Source organism: Felis catus, chromosome C1 (genome assembly GCF_018350175.1).
Source record: "Felis catus isolate Fca126 chromosome C1, F.catus_Fca126_mat1.0, whole genome shotgun sequence".
Lineage (NCBI taxonomy): Eukaryota > Metazoa > Chordata > Mammalia > Carnivora > Felidae > Felis > Felis catus.
In genome coordinates this window covers 88,311,304-88,321,639 of record NC_058375.1, presented here as the reverse complement: position 1 = coordinate 88,321,639, position 10,336 = coordinate 88,311,304, and positions in this window count along the sequence as shown.

Sequence of the window (10,336 nt, the reverse complement as noted above, 5' to 3'; positions counted from 1 at the left end):
AATCTGAAGCAGGCTCCGGGCTCTGAGCTGTCAGCACAGAGCCCGACGTAGGCCTCGAACTCACGGACCACGGGATCATGACCTGAGCCGAAGTTGGATGCTTAACTGACTGAGCCAGCCAGGAGCCCTGGAAACTACTAGTTCTTTTAATCACAATTTAGCCTGACATTTCTTTCTTTTCAGAAGAAGTTTCTAAGGCACCATTAACACATATTATAACTAATTTCTTACCATTAATTTTATTTACAGTAGTGAATGTTATCCCTGAACATAGAAAATAAGATTAAACGTAATTAGTAGATTTTTTTTATCAGTGTAATCATGTATGCCAGAAATATTTAAAAAATAAATTGGCAGTTATAATCCCTATGAGAATAGTGATTAAATTCTTAGGTTCTTAATTTTGGTCTACCTAGTTGTCAATAAAAATAAAAACAAAAACAAAAATACAATTCATGAAAAAAGCTTTTTTCCTAGGCCAAAATCCCTGTTTATTTCTTTTAGAAACTGCTTTCAAAGTTAGCTACTTATCTCATTCTCTTATTATCATCTCTACTCCTTTTCTGTTTTTTCAAAGGATATTTTGCTAATAAGATTAGAGGAAAACAAGAAACTTTTGCTATCAGTGGATATGAAAGAAGGTCATGGATATCAAATATGCCATGCTATACTTTTCGTAAATCAGGAGTCCAGGAATCCAGGTCTAATTTGGCAGGATTTTCTGTGCCCAGTAGGCCAAGAGAATCCAATTCAGAATACTCCAGGAAGTCTGCCTTTACTGGAACCAGAGACTAGTATGATAATGCTTTTGAGGTAGTGCTAGTGGAAAATTCAGTCGAGTGTCCAGGTTGCCCATCAGGTACAGGTTCGTTATCAACAACTAACTTCAAAGCTTTTGGCTCTAGTCAAAAGGGTAAGTATGTTTAAAAAAATAATAATAAAAATAAAAAAAAAACTTTCTTAATGGCTCCAGGCAGGAGGACCCTCTGAAAGAGCCAGAAGTTGGTAGCTATGAGCATAGTATTCAGTGAGTGCAAGTAGAGTAGGTTAGTTATCTTACAAATAGCCAACCTCAGAACAGGAAGGTAACTGAGTCCTTATTTGTTTCTGGTGGGTTATTCAGAGTAATTGCCCACTAAAGTTTTAAAAATTAAGGATATAGCAGTGAGAATTCCCAAATCATTTATAAAAAAATGTCTCCCTGACGTAGTGACCACTTTCAATGAGGTTTAGGAGGGGGAACATTTTTCTTTTTCTTCCTTCTTTCCTTCCTTCCTTCCTTCCTTCCTTCCTTCCTTCCTTCCTTCCTTCCTTCCTTCCTTCAAGTAAATTTGAGCAGGTCAATTTTATTCTTTTAAGTACAATCAATAGCATTTCTTCACTTAGAAAAAGATGTCAGTGTCAGTAGCAGATAGCACGTAGCAAATGAAAACTTACTATACCAGAGAACTTACATAATGCTGTCCTCAGAGTATATGTTAGGGTGACCTATAAGGGGAAAATCTACCTTATAGTACTGGCACAACTAAATTCTCTTGAATGTGATCCAAGATAAATTGATTTTATCCTATATTTTGCTCTAGGGTGATCAGGAATTATAGAATTGGCATTGGATTCAGAGTCACAATATGGGTTCTCTTGGCTCTGCTGCTAACTAACTGCAATTAAAATTCTCTATGTCTCAATTTCCTCATCTATTTATAAATGGACATGAATATACTTTCTCTGCCATACTGCCATAGGTTAATGTAAGGGTCAGATATGAATGTACTTTGCCAAAAATGAAGTCTGTGGTATTAGTTTTCAGGTAAATCTTTTTAAAAGTGCACTTTCACCTCTGTTTAAGAATGTAGAAAAGGCTACCTATTGCCTATGCCAGGCTTTTGAAACTGTGGTGTTTATGCTTTAGGGTATACATTATGACATGCTATAGTGTCACGGGATAAGCACAACATACTTTTATACAGTGTCAATACCTCATGAATATTTGTGCAGCACTTTAATACTTTGATAAGTAATAAATATATTTTATATTCATTATTAGCATATAAATTTCTGCTGAATTTTAAAGATAACACATGAGACTTCAAAGTAATTTTAGCAAGTGTCAGGTAGCTTCAACAAACTTCCAGAATCCCGAGACACGTATATTTATGTTCCTCTCTCTTATTAGAGACAGTTAGGCAGAACAGTTTGAGGAGAACCTAGTTCTGTATCAAATTCAAACTCTTCTATTTGGTATATAAGGCCTTCCATAATGTTGGATCTAATTATTTTTAATAGTTTTTAAAAATATTTATTTATTTCTGAGGGAGAAACAGAGTGTGAGCAGGAGGGAGAGTGAGGTGGGGGAGGGGTGGAAAGAGAGGGAGACACAGAATCTGTCAGCACAGAGCCCGACCTGGGGTTCGAACTCATGAAGTGTGAGATCATGACCTGAGCCGAAGTTGGACACTTAACTGACTAAGCCACCCAGGCGCCCCTGGATCTAATTAGCTATTGATCTCATTTCTACCACATCCTATGACTCTATATATGTTCTAGACTGGTGTATCTCTTCCTACCTATTACAGAGTGACTTTGGGGAGGTATTCGGATTTCACGAACAGCTTGTTCCATAATATACTAGCATACTTCCCTTGAATTAAACTTACTTTATCCTATGTACCTAGAAAAAGGAATTAGTCCATTTAATGTGTGTGTTTACCATACAAAGACATAATCTGTAGCCAAGTAGTGGCTGAAATAAGTATTATTGGCACCTGGAAATGGGCATGCATCTTCTTTTCCTAGGGCTTTAGTTGGTGTTTTGTTTTGTTTTGAGAGAGAGAACAAGCAGGGAAGGGGCAGAAGGAGAGAGAATCTTAAGCAGGCTCCATGCTCAGCATGGGGCCCCACGACCAGGGCTTGATTTCATAACTGTGAGTCACAACACTCTTTTCCCCTGACTGCGTACTAAACAGACACTGAAAGTTCCAATTCTTACAGGGCTGAAATATTTTAAATAATCTGATATATTAAATGAGAAATAAATCAATGTAAGAATTTGGTTAAACACATTTACATCAATATATAAATGTTTGGGAAAATTTAATTTGTTAAATTTTACATTTGTAAAGCTTTATTTTGAAATAATTATAGAATCGTAGGAAGTTGCTAAAATAGTAAAGAGAATCCCATGTACCTTATACCTAGCTTCTCCAACGTTTACATTCTTCTACCTAACTGTAGTACATTCATACAGTGGCATACTGTTCAGAAATACAAAGAAACAAACTAGTTATACATGCAACAACACATTAGTGATTGCCAGAAGATAGTGATGGCAATCATTAATCTGTCTTCTCTAAAAGTTCATCATTTTCAAGGTATTCCATTTTGCCATCTGAAAAATGTAATGTAAATGGAATAATATATTATATAACCTTTCGATATTGGCCATTTATTTATTAATTTTTTTTAGTGCCCTTAAAATACATTCAAATTGTTGCATGTATAAGTCGTTTGTTTCTTTGTATTTCTGAATAGTATGCCACTGCATGAATGTACTACATTTTTTTAACCATTTTCCCATTGAAGGATTTTTTTCTTCAGTTTTTGGTTATTGACAATAAAACTGCTATGAAGATTTATGTACAAGCTTTTATGTGAAATTAAGTTTTCATTTCTCTGAGATAAACGTGCAGAAGTGCAATTGTTGGATCATATGGTAAGTGAATACAATGTTACCAGAAACTACCACAGGATTTTTCAGAATGGCTGTACCATTTTATTTCCCCATCAGCAATGTATAAAGGATGCTAGTTTCCTTGCATCCTTATCAGCATTTGATATTATTACTATTTTGTAATTGTAACCATTTTAAAAGGTACATAGTGATATTCCATTATCGTTTAATTTGTATTTCCTTAATGCTCAATGATTTTGGACATGCTTTTTGCCATCTGTACATTTTCTTTGGTCTGTTAATATCTTTTGCCTATTTTCCAATTGAATCCTTTGTGATTTGTTAGTCTTGCTAAATATGCAGTTTGCAAATATTTTCACCCAATTTTGAAATTGTTTTTCACACACTTGACAGAGTCTTTTGTAGAAAAAATTAATTATTTTAGTGATTGTGCTTTTTGCTGTCATGTCTAGGAACCCTTTGCCTAGACTTTTTTCCTCTATTTTCTTCTAAAAATTTTATAATCTTTTATCTTTTAATGAAATTTATAATACATTTTGAGTTAATTTTTCTATAAGTGTAAGGTTTTACATCAAGGCTTGTGTATTTATTTTGGCCATGGTTGTCTAATTGCTGCAACATCATTTGCTGAAATGTATATATTTTTGCTGAAATGTATATATTTTCGCTGTAGGAAGATTGATTTTAAAAGGTTAAAAAAGCTACGAGTGAATATATTTTTTTAACTTGGAAAAAGAAATATTTACCTTTAATTCTATTCAAAGCAATACAAATTAAAACTATAATAAGATAAAATTTTCCTCCCTTTCTTATACATTTGTTAATGCTCTTACTTTTTAAATATAGATCTGAGTTTCTGACATACATCATTTTCCTTCTCTTTATTCTTTTTTTTCAATATATGAAATTTATTGTCAAATTGTTTTCCATACAACACCCAGTGCTCATCCCAAAAGGTGCCCTCCTCAATACCCATCACCCACCCTCCCCTCCCTCCCACCCCCATCAACCCTCAGTTTGTTCTCAGTTTTTAAGAGTCTCTTATGCTTTGGCTCTCTCCCACTCTAACCTCTTTTTTTTTTTTCCCCTTCCCCTCCTCCATGGGTTTCTGTTAAGTTTCTCAGGATCCACATAAGAGTGAAAGCATATGGTATCTCTCTTTCTCTGTATGGCTTATTTCACTTAGCATCACACTCTCCAGTTCCATCCACGTTGCTACAAAGGGCCATATTTCGTTCTTTCTCATTGCTATGTAGTACTCCATTGTGTATACAAACCACAATTTCTTTATCCATTCATCAGTTGATGGACATTTAGGCTCTTTCCATAATTTGGCTATTGTTGAGAGTGCTGCTATAAACACTGGGGTACAAGTGCCCCTATGCATCAGTACTCCTGTATCCCTTGGGTAAATTCCTAGCAATGCTATTGCTGGGTCATAGGGTAGGTCTATTTTTAATTTTCTGAGGAACCTCCACACTGCTTTCCAGAGCGGCTGCACCAATTTGCATTCCCACCAACAGTGCAAGAGGGTTCCCGTTTCTCCACATCCTCGCCAGCATCTATAGTCTCCTGATTTGTTCATTTTGGCCACTCTGACTGGCGTGAGGTGATACCTGAGTGTGGTTTTGATTTGTATTTCCCTGATGAGGAGCGACGCTGAACATCTTTTCATGTGCCTGTTGGCCATCCGGATGTCTTCTTTAGAGAAGTGTCTATTCATGTTTTCTGCCCATTTCTTCACTGGGTTATTTGTTTTTCAGTTGTGGAGTTTGGTGAGCTCTTTATAGATTTTGGATACTAGCCCTTTGTCGGATATGTCATTTGCAAACATCTTTTCCCATTCCATTGGTTGCCTTTTAGTTTTGTTGGTTGTTTCCTTTGCTGTGCAGAAGCTTTTTATCTTCATAAGGTCCCAGTAGTTCATTTTTGCTTTTAATTCCCTTGCCTTTGGGGATGTGTCGAGTAAGAGATTGCTACGGCTGAGGTCAGAGAGGTCTTTTCCCTCTTTCTCCTCTAGGGTTTCATTTTCCTTCTCTTTAAAAAACATCTTCTAAATATTTCTTGCGAGGCAGATCTACTAACAACAAATTCCTTCAATTTTTGTTTTTCTGACAGCCTTTAGTTTTCCTTCATATTTGAGGAATAATTTCACTTTGTTTTCTCGCTGTCAATACTTTAAATATTTTACTCAATTCTCTTCTTGCTTGCATGGTGTTTAGGTCCCTTCAGACTGCCATAACAAAATATCATAAACTGGGTGGCTCATAAACAATAGCTATTTTTCTCACAGTTCTGGAGGCTGGGAAGTCCAAGATGAAAGGACCAACAGACTTGGTGTCTGGTGATGATGACCCACCTCCTGGTTCACAGACAGCCGTCTCTTTACTGTGTCCTAACATGGTGGAAAGGGTGAGGGAATTCTATGGGGTCTCTTTTATAAGGACACTAATCCTATTTATTAGTGCTCCACACTCATGATCTAATCACTTCTCAAAGACCCTCACCTCCAAATACTATATCACATCAGGGGTTAGGATTTCAACATATGAATTTTTCAGTGGGAGACATTAAGTCTGTGGCACATGGCTTCTCAGAAGTTGGATGTAAATCTTTTCTTTGCTTCTCTTTAAGTAAGATATCACCCCCACCCCTGGATTCTTTCAGGATTTTTTTTTAAATCTTCAATTTTCTGTAGTTTGGAAACTATATGTCTAGATGTAGTTTTTGGGTTTTTTTTTTTTTGGCAAAAAAAGAGGAAGTCCTGGTAACTATTCATTTTTATCTATAAAAGCCTGTTGGGCAATTATGAATCTAGTGACATCAATGTGGTGGTATCCATGATGGTACTATTATGGGACAAAGTTTAATTTCTTGAGGAAACATTGAAAATTAGTGGTTTAGAAGAAAAGTAGAATGCAAACAAAACAAGCAAATCTATTATGTAATTTTAAGGATCATTAACATTTGATTTGTAAGAATACTTTTCTTTATGGCTCATCATATATTTTATATTTTAGGTAAATATGCTCTTAAACAACACTGTTAAAATAGAGATGGCCTGCATTTCTCTTCTGCTCTTCCGTATTCTTTCTGCAAGAAGCAGTATCTAAATCTTAAACTGCTAGGCCATGCTTCTTCTACTCCCTTGGCATTACCTTCTTTGGAATTACCCAGAGATCTCAGTGTAAACTTTCTCACGACTTAGGGAACTGTAAAATATGGGAATCACTGCAACAACTTTTTGGTTATTTTGTAGTAAAATGAAACCTAGAGAAATTAGATTTTATCCAGTGTTAATGAATGAATATTAAATTAAATAATGTAGAGTCTTCCAGCAAAGTCTTAAACTTTTACGTTTTTCATCCAAAGGTATGATATGGTACTTAATCAAAATGAGGACATTATTAAGTGCCATTTTACTGTTTAAAATAAGCTTGCAGAATTAAAGATATTGGAATGCTATTTATATAAAGCAGAAGAAAATTGATGACTATTTTTATGTTCTATTTGATGTTAACTAAGACTTATCTAAAAATTGAGCCATATTAAAGATATACCATATAATTAGAGCTCTAAAAAGTTATGGTGTTGAAAGGGAGCGTAATATTTAAAACATATTTTAATGTCTATTTTATTTTTGAGTGAGAGAGAGACAGAGCGCAAGCAGGGGAGGGGTAGAGAGAGAGGGAGACACAGAATCCAAAGCAAGCTCCGGGATCTCAGCTGTCAGCACAGAATCTGATGCGAGGCTCCAACTCACAAACCGTGAGATCATGACCCGAGCAGAAGTGGGACATGTAACCAACTGAGTCACCCAGGTGCCCCTGTAATATTTTAATTAAGGTAGATTTAATACCTATCATATTAGCAAATGTTATAGATGCAAGAAAGTAATAGTTTTTGAGCTTTGTTGTAGGTAGTGTGTCTGATACTCCATTACTTTAATCTTTTTTTCTCACAAACTTCTAGTCTAAATACTATAAAGTAATACACCATGTTATTTTTTGTGTGCTTTTATGTTGACAGAGTAAGGAGAAAATAAAATTAATTTTATCCACCACAGCCATCATCCTTGTAAACCCATGGGGAAAAGAAGTACAAAACCTGGGGTTCCTGGGTGGCTCAGTTGGTTGAGCATCCAACTTCGGGTCAGGTCACGATCTCATGCATGGTTCATGAGTTTGAGCCTGGTGTCAGGGTCTGTGTTGATAGCCCAAAGCCCGAAGCCTCCTTCAGATTCTGTGTCTCCCTCTCTCTCTCTGAACTTCCCCCACTTGCACTCTCTCTTTCTCTCAAAAATAAATAAACATTATAAGAAAAAAAAAGAAGTACAAAACCTGAGAAGGCATGGCTCATAGAAGTACAAGTTTAGAAGGAGAAAAGCTTGGGAGCATTTCAAGTCTGTAGCGTGACTCAGCAGTGCTGATCCTCATACACTTACTGCTTCTCTTTATACGTTGGGGGAAATGTCATCCTTCTCTCTTCCTACCTTCTGTTTAGGTCTTACCCTTATAGAAGCAAAAGGGAACACTGACCTTGATTGTTCCCTAAAAGCTAAGAAATGTCCACACTCCTCAAGCATAGATTGGTAAGAATTTTTTTTTAATTTTTTAATTTTTTTTATTTCCAGTTAGCTGCTTGACTGGAATGAAGTCAGTGCTGATAAAATTGCTTTTTCCCCAACTAGTGTTTGGTGCAGGTGACAAGCAATAGATGTTACTGATGATGACTGGTGATTCTCTGGCATATCTGAGAGATACCCAACAACACCTCTTTTTATATACAGAGGAGATTTTCAAGTCCAGAGGCCCATTTAGTTTAAAGTCTGTTCCCTGGAGTACCTCCATTAGACCCTGCTAGTAGGAAGAGAGGAAAACAATTCGATTGAGTTATCCTCCTGCTATGTGTTAATCCACCTATGCAGGTAATATTGACGATTTCATTCAGTACGTTCTGACAATTCATGACAAACATATACCAGGAGCAGCCTGGTTTTTAAATGCAAGTTCTCTAACTAAAACTTTGGATATTGATCTAATCTTTCTTTCATTTTCTAATGTTCTTTTGTTGAGTCAGAAGTAACCAGATAGAGAGCGAGGAGGCCCCAACAATATGCTTATAATGAATAAAACCAATTCCAGGTTAGGCCCATTCCAAGTCACTCTAGAATACAATTATAATAGAATCTATCAAGAAGAAATATTGACACAGACTCTATAGTAGATGCTTTGTTATTTCTAATTGTTTACCGAGAGAGAGAGTGTGAATGCGTTATTGCCCATTGCCATGTGACCTGCAACATCCATCCCTGAGAGAGGATTGTACTGCTGTTTCATGCCCCATTGATTATGCAAGAGGCTCTGACCAGTGGAAGATGAGTAAATGTGATATGTAAGACTATTGGCTGGAAACTAGAAGAACATTTTCATGGTTCCAACATTATTCTTACTCTCTGCCATGAAAGCAAGATAGGGCTATTCTTTCAGTGTGGGTTCTGCAATGAAAACACTATGAAGCAAAGCACAGTGAACTGTGAAAGACAAGAAATAAGAGCTAGAAATAAACCTTTGTTTTTGTAAGCCACTAAGATTTTAAGCTAAGTTATTACTGTGAAATAACTTAGCAAAAGTTATTAGCAAAATTAATATAAACTCAAAGTGAACTAAAGCACTCATATGAATAATTGGGCCTCTTAACTCAAATTAGAACTCTAAGATAAGTTTTATCTTTCCTTCTCTTCTCCTTTCTTCTCCTTATTTCTTTGTCCATGCTATGTGTGTGTGTTTGTACACATTCACATAGATGAAAATTTGGTCATGTATGGTAAATCAAATATGTTTTTAAGAATTTTAGAACTGCCTAAAAACACTAAGCACTCTTAAGTAGAAACAGAAACTTGAAAAACCACTGCAAAGTTAACCTCAGAAAATGAAAGAAACCAACTGAAAAAATGTAGATGGAGTCAGATCATTGGAATTGCTATGGCAAAGCAAAAGTCTTAATTTTTTTGGTTTGCTGAAAAATAAGTAAGACGTCAATAAAAAATAAGAGAAACTTTATGTAATTATTACATTTCATTCTCATCACTATTATGCACAAAGTAATAAGAATAGTAATGCAATTAATCAAACTAGAACAACTATATTTCTGTGCCGTGCATGAGAAGGAAAACAATGATAATCCCTGACATTGATTATCTGGTATCTTCTCTATTATATATGATATTACCAGTGATATTTCTTCTGGGTCAAGAAGGGGTGAAAATCCATTTTTAAAAGTCTAGTCCCATGGGTTTTTTTATTATTATTAATTCTTTTGGTTGCCTAGGATGTGTATGATTTTCCTGGCCATGCTAAGAACATAGGATTGATTACTTTTTATGGTTGAGGTTGTCCTCAGATGAGATCCACTTTTGAAGTTTCACAGATGCAGAGTTAGTTAAATCCTATTTGCCATGCTTCTTCAAAAAATATAGGCAGCCTTTCTTCTCTGGGGTAATATAAAATATAGTTTTACAATTCTCCTGGTATTAATTTACATGCTCTATTTTATTGTTTTCAATCTTGTATTTATTTACTGAGACATTCAACTTTAGAAATTAAGGTAATAAATAATCTGTAGTCTCGTCTTGATTCTAGTGAATCA